We start from the raw sequence: 7,265 nt of genomic DNA on the forward strand, positions 1-7,265 counted from the left end.
TAATTTCTCTGTTGAATCTGAATGAGATCCTTGCTGGGGAGAGTAATCTTGCTTGTAGGTTTTTTCCTTTCATCACTTTAAGTATGTCCTGCCAGGCCCTTCTGGCTTGCAGAGTTTCTGCTGAAAGATCAGCTGTTAACCTTATGGGGATTCCCTTGCATACTATTTGTTGTTTTTCCCTTGCTGCTTTTAATATTTTTCTTTGTATTTAATTTTTGATAGTTTGTTTAATATGTGTCTTGGCTTGTTTCTCCTTGGATTTATGCTGTATGGGATTCTCTGCATTTCCTGGACTTGAGTGATTATTTCCTTTCCCATGTTAGGGAGTTTTTCAACTATAATCTCTTCAAATATTTTCTGAGTCCCTTTCTTTTTCTCTTCTTCTTCTGGGACTCCTATAATTCGAATGTTGGTGTGTTTAATGTGTTCCCAGAGGTCTCTGATACTGTCCTCAATTATTTCAATTTTTTTTCTTTATTCTGCTCTGCAGCAGTCATTTCCACTATTTTGTCTTCCAGGTCACCTCTCTGTTCTTCTGCCTTAGTTATTCTGCTATTGATTCCTTCTAAAGAATTTTTAATTTCATTTATTGTGTTGTTCATCATTGTTTGTTTGGTCTTTAGTTCTTCTATGTCCTTGTTAAACATTTCTTGTATTTTCTCCATTCTGTTTCCAAGATTTTGGATCATCTTTACTATCATTGCTCTGAATTCTTTTGCAGGTAAACTGCCTATTTCCTCTTCAGTTGTTCGGTCTGATGGCTTTTCCCCTTGCTCCTTCCTCTGCTGTGTGTTTCTCTGTCTTCTCATTTTGCTTAACTTACTGTGTTTGGGGTCTCCTTTTCACAGGCTACAGGTTCGTAGTTTCCATTGTTTCTGGTGTCTGCCCCCAGTGAGTAAGGTTAGTTTAGTGCATTGTGTAGGCTTCCCCATGTAGGGGACTGGTGCTTGTTTTCCTGTGGATGAGGCTGGATTTTTTATTTTTTGTGGGCAGGAGCGTGTCCTGTGGTGTGTTTTGGGGTGTCTGTGACCTTATTATGATTTTGGGCAGCCTCTCCTCTAATGGGTGGGGTTGTGTTCCTGTATTGCTAGTTGTTTGGCATAGGGTGTCCAGCACTGTAGCTTGTTGGTTATTGAATGGAGCTGGGTCTTAGCACTGAGATGGAGATCTCGGAGAGCTTTCACCATTTGATATTATGTAGAACAGGAAGGTCTCTGTTGGACCAATGTTCTTAGCTCAGCTCTCCAACCTAGAGGCTCAGGGCTGACACCCAGCTGGAGCACCAAGACCCTTTCAGCCACATGACTCAAAAGAAAAGGGAGCAAAAAAAGAAAGAAAGAAAGAAGAAAATAAAATAAAGTTATTAAAATAAAAAATTGTTATTAAAATAAAATTTGTTAATAAAAGAAAAAAAAAAACAGAGAGAACCCTAGAACAAATGGTAAAAGCAATGTTATACAGACAAAATCACCCAAAGGAGCATACACATACCCACTCACAAAAAGAGAAAAAGGAAAATATATATATATCTATTTATATATATATATATATATATAAAAGAGAGCAACCAAATCAATATACTAACCTACAATGATAATGAACTCTAAATACTAAACTAAGATAAACATAAAACCAGAAACAAATTAGATGCAGATAGCAAACCCCAAGTCTACAGTTGCTCCCAGAGTCCACCATCTCAATTTTGGGATGATTTGTTATCTATTCAGGTATTCCACAGATTCAGGGTACATCAGGTTGACTGTGGAGATTTAATCCACTGCTCCTGAGGCTGCTGGGATAAGTTTCCCTTTCTCTTCTTTGTTCGCACAGCTCCTGGAGTTCAGCTTTTGATTTGTCCCCACCTCTGCATGTAGGTCACCTGAGGGCATCTGTTCTTTGCTCAGACAGGATGGGGTTAAAGTAGCTGCTGATTAGGTGGCTGTGGCTCTCTCAGACCGGTGGGAGGGAGTGGTACGGAATTCAGGGTGAGCCTGCAGAGGCAGAGGCCAGCATGATGTTGCAACAGCCTGAGTTGCACTGTGTGTTCCCCCTGGGGAAATTGTCCCTGGATCACGGGACCCTGGCAGTGGCGGGCTGCACAGGCTCCCAGGAGGGAGGGTGTGGATAGTGACCTGTGCTTGCACACAGGATTCTTGGTGGCTGCAGCAGCAGCCTTAGCATTTCATGCCTATCCCTGGTGTCTGCGCTGATAGCTACCACTCGCTCCCATCTCTGGAGCTCGTTTAGGCGGTGCTCTGAATCCCCTCTCTCATGCACCCTGAAACAATGGTTCTTACCTCTTAGGCAGGTCCAGACTTTTTCCCGGACTCCCTCCCAGCTAGTTGTAGTGCACTAGCCCCCTTCAGGCTTCAGGTTATTTTCACGCAGCCAACCCCAGTCCTCTCCCTGGGATCTGACCTCTGAAGCTGGAGCCTCAGTTCCTAACCCCCACCCGCCCCGGAGGGTGAGCAGAGAAGCCTCTCAGGCTTGTTAGTGCTGGTTGGCACCAATCCTCTGTGTGGGAATCTCTCCACCTTGCCCTCTGCACCCCTGTTGCTGTGCTCTCCTCCATGGCTCCAAAGCTTCCCCCCACCCACCCTCCTGTCTCCACCAGTGAAGGGCTTCCTAGTGTGTGGAAACATTTCCTCCTTCACAAATCCCTCCCCGAGGTGCAGGTCCTGTCCCTATTCTTTTGTCTCTGTATTTTTCTTTTGCCCTACCCAGGTATGTGGAGAGTTTCTTGCCTTTTGGGAGATCTGAGGTCTTCTGCCAGCATTCAGTAGGTGTTCTGTAAGAGTTGTTCCATATGTAGATGTATTTCTCATGTATTTGTGGGGAGGAAGGTGATCTCCATGTCTTACTCCTCTGCTATCTTAAAGGTCTCCTGTTGAGATTTTTTATCATGAATGGATGTTTAATTTTGTTAAATGCTTTTTTTCTGTAACTGTTGAGATGATCATGTAATTTTTACCCTTCCTTTTGTTAAAGTGGCGTATCACATTGCTTGATTTGTAAATATTTAACCACTTTTTCCTCCCTGGAATAAATTAAATGATTATGGTGTATGACCATTTTTATTTATTTTTGGTTTTGGTTTGCTAATATTTTGTTTAGAATTTTTGCATCTATATTCATCAAAGATATTGACTTGTAATTTTCTCTTTTTGTGTAGTGTTTTTGTCTGGATTTGGTATCAAGGTAATGGTGGCCTTGTAGAATGAATTTGGGAGTGTTCTGTTCTCTTCAGTTTTTTGGAATAGTTTGAGAAGGATAGGTATTATCTCTCCTTTATATGTGTGGTAGAATTTCCCTGTGAAGTAGTCAAGTCTTGGACTTTTGTTTGCTGGGAGCTTTTTAAATTAAAATTTCAGTTTCACTACTAGTGATCAGTCTGTTCAGATTGTCTGTTTCTTCATGAATCAGTCTTGGGAGGCTGAATATTTCTAGAAATTTGTCCATTTCTTCTGGGTTGTCCAATTTGTTGGCATATAACTGTTTGAAGTATTCTCTTATGATTTTTTTTTTGTATCTGTGTTTTATTTTTCCCCTTTCATTTTTATTTTGTTAATTTGGTCCTCTCTTTTTACGTCTTGGTAAGCCTGGCTAGAGGTTTGTCCATCCTGTTTATCTTTTCAAGCAAATCAGCTGTTTCTTTGATATTTTCTATTTTTTTAAATCTCTATTTTATTCATTTCTTCTCTTTTTTTAAAAAAAAATATTATTATTTCCTTCCTTCTCCTGACTAGGCTTTGTTTGTTCTTATTTTTCTAATTTCTGTAGATGATATGTTAGGTTGTTTATTTGAGTTTTTTTTTTCTTCTTAAGGAAGGCCTATATCACTATAAACAAACCTCTGATAACTTCTTTTGCTGTACCCCATCAATTTTGGAAAGTTGTGTTTCCATTTTCATTTCTCTTGAGGTATTTTCTGGTTTCCTCTTTGAATTCTTCATTGACCCATTGGCTGTTTAGCAGCAAGTTATTTAGTCTTCTCATGTTTGCACTTTTCCCATTTCTCTTTCTGTAATAGATTTCTAGTTTCATACCATTGTGTTTGGAAAAATGCTTGATATAATTTCTATCCTCTTAAATTTATTGAGGCTTGTTTTGTGACCTCACACACACTCTATCCTGGAAAATGTTCCATATGCACTTTAAAAGAATGTGTATTTTGCTGTTTTGGGGGTGGAAAGTTCTGTAGATATCTATTAAATCCAACTGCTTGGGTTTCTCTGGTGGCGCAGTGGTTGAGAGTCCGCCTGCCGATACAGGGGACACGGGTTTGTGCCCCGGTCCGGGAAGATCCCACATGCCGTGGAGCAGCTGGGACTGTGAGTCATGGCCACTGAGCTTGTGCGTCTGGAGCCTGTGCTCTGCAACGGGAGAGGCCACAACAGTGAGAGGTCTGCGTACTACAAAAAAAAAAAAAAAAAAAAAAAAAAATCCAACTGCTTTATTGTGTCATTTAAGAACACTGTTGCTTTACTGAGTTTCTGTCTGGATGATTTACCCATTGATGTAAGTGCAGTGTTGAAGTCTCCTACTGTTATTATATTGTCAATTTCTCCCTTTATGTCTGTTAATATTTACTTTATAGGTTTAGGTGCTCCTGTATTGGGTGCATATATGTTAATAATTGTAACATCCACATCTTGTATTGATCCCTTTATCATTCCATTATACCCTTCTTTGTCTTTTGTTATAGACTTTTAAAGTCTATTTTGTCTGATATGAGTATTGCTACCCTCACTTTCTTGTCACTTCCATTTGCATGAAGTATGTTTCTCCATCCCCTCACTTTCAGTTTGTATGTCTTGGCCCTGAAGGGTGTCTCTTGTAACCAGCATATTAAAGGGTCTTTTTATTTTATTCAATCAGCCACCCTATGTCTTTTGATTGGAGATTTTAGTCCACTGACATTTAATGTAATTATTGATGAATATTTACTTACAGCCATTTCATTACTTATTTTCCAGTTGTTTTTGTTATTCTTCTCTCTTCTTTTCTTCGTCTTTTTGTTTCTTCCCTTGTTCACACCAAATATTTTAATGTAGTAGTTCTATGCATTTCATTTCATTTCCATATTCCCAAGCCAATTCACGTTTTATCCCCTCAATTAATTCAATTTTTTTTTTCAAATGCCACCTCCTCAGAGCTGTCTTCCATGATGATTTTGTCAGAACTATCTTTCCTCAATCTTCTCATTCCTCTACTCTGCTTTATTGTTTATCAAGCACATATTTCTTTTTTTTTTTTGGACATGAAAAAAGTCCATGATTTATTTTTAAATGGAAAAAACAGATTGCAGGGCAGTTAAACACAGAACTGAGAAAAGTGAAATTAGTTATTCCGTCTAGCTTGTAAACAGGGATCTTACCTCATCATCTCTGAAGATTTGTTAAATGCCTACCTCCAGCTGACTCTGAATATTGTTTTGTTTTTATATTATAAAACAAGTATTATTCCATTATAGTTATTCAGGAGAAATCACCTGAACAAGCTGAAATAGCTCAGTTGGGAGAGCGTTAGACTGAAGATCTAAAGGTCCCTGGTTCCATCCTGGGTTTCAGCAGTAGTTTTGGGTTTTTGCACTAAATAGAGTTTCCTGGCAGTCTTAACCAAAATATAAGCTTTAAGGGGAATATTTGGTTATTATGTTTTGAGTGGGTTTATGACTTTTCAGGGAGGGGTGGTGTCAGGTGCCCTGGTGGGCCTTTTTACTAAACCCCCAATACCTTAGTACTTCCTGACTGTAATAATAATAGCTAACTTATCTTGAGTACTTGCTATATGTCAAGCTATACTTTAAGCTTTTTCTGTGTGTTAACTTATTTAAAATGACCACTAAAATTCTTGATAACTACTTGTTAAATAAATGAACAGTTTGATGCCAGAGGCCTGGCATGTGGTTGGTACAAAATGACCTTTCAAGCACATATTTCTTAAATATACATTGTAGATATATATGTATATATGTCTATATATCTTCTCTCCCCCACACACTCTTAACTAGTATCCAAATGTGTAGAGAATTTGTATGCTTTATCTACCACTATATTAATGATTCACACAGAGTTTCATCTCTCCCTAGTTCTTTCCTTTCTCTTTTTCTTCTGCCTAACTCCTTCTCATTCTTAATAAGTCAGTTAATTTATTATTCACATCTTTTGGGAAATCTTCTCTAGGTATGTTTTCTATGGGTTCATGAAGCACCATTTCCAATCCTTATCATGGCACTCACTACATTGTACAGCAGTTTTCTGTTTCTCCAGCTGAGCAACACACAGACAGGCTTTCTGGTGTTTGGCTATACTTGTCTCTGAACCATTTCCCCAGGAAGAGGCCGTGAGAAGAGCTCCATTTCTCTGCAGATAGGAGGAGACAATGCCTTCTCCTTCCCATGGGACAGGGAGAGATGCCTTCTTCTTCTGTGGCCAAGGAGCTCCTTTACAGGGACTCTGTCAGGGCTCAGCCATCCAATCCCCAGAAAAGCTGAGCTTTGTCTACCATCTTGCAGTGACTGTCATGTGAGAGCCTGTGAAGTTGTAGGAAGCAATAAATGCCACTGAGCTGTGAAGGGATGCAAGAGCTGCCTGGATAACAACCCTGTAGCTACTATAATGACTTAGATTAGAGCAGAAGGCAATTCCAGTCATTTTTCAGTCTGTCAGTATTTCTATTATCCTCAAGACTGAGCATGAAACATTCATTACACCACAGCCTTATTGATTCAACTGATGAAAATATATTGGTATTAATAACATGAAACTCTAAGGCACTGGGGATAATAAAACAATTGATTGGAAACATAACGTGTTTGAGAATATTTTTATGTGGTAGTTCCATGCATTTCATTTCCATTCATAACTAAGCCAGCAAGTAGGTGATTTGGGCATCACCTCATCAAGCCATATAACCATCTTTATTTAGTATTTACATGATTATCCAGAATAAATAGTTTGATCGGTTGTTAACAACAGAGTTTAATTTGAGGCAAAATGAAGAAAATCTGTTTGAAATGACTAACTCACTGATTAAAAATATGGAGCTTGGGTTTTAAATGGCTTAAATATGGTCATTGAAAATAATGTTCTTTGGGGGTATTTTTAATTTTGTGTCCTCTTAGGAAGTTTCAAAAAACAGAGTATCCCTTTTTTTTGGGTGGGGGGAATCTAACTTAAGTCTTTGTCTTTTGGTATTCAGATTATTATGATAAGGCATAGGAAAAGAGAACTTTTTATTACAGATTTTTCTTTGTGGCTACA

General features: G+C 38.7%; 1 non-coding gene across 1 annotated transcript; it reads left to right on the forward strand.

Annotated features, from left to right (window-relative positions):
- The first annotated feature begins 5,499 nt into the window (after positions 1-5,499).
- TRNAF-GAA (transfer RNA phenylalanine (anticodon GAA)) lies at positions 5,500-5,572 on the forward strand. Its single transcript has one exon. It is a non-coding gene; the product is annotated as a tRNA-Phe (tRNA).
- The last annotated feature ends 1,693 nt before the right edge of the window (positions 5,573-7,265 follow it).

Source organism: Delphinus delphis, chromosome 8, assembly GCF_949987515.2.
Source record: "Delphinus delphis chromosome 8, mDelDel1.2, whole genome shotgun sequence".
Classification (NCBI taxonomy): Eukaryota; Metazoa; Chordata; class Mammalia; order Artiodactyla; family Delphinidae; genus Delphinus; species Delphinus delphis.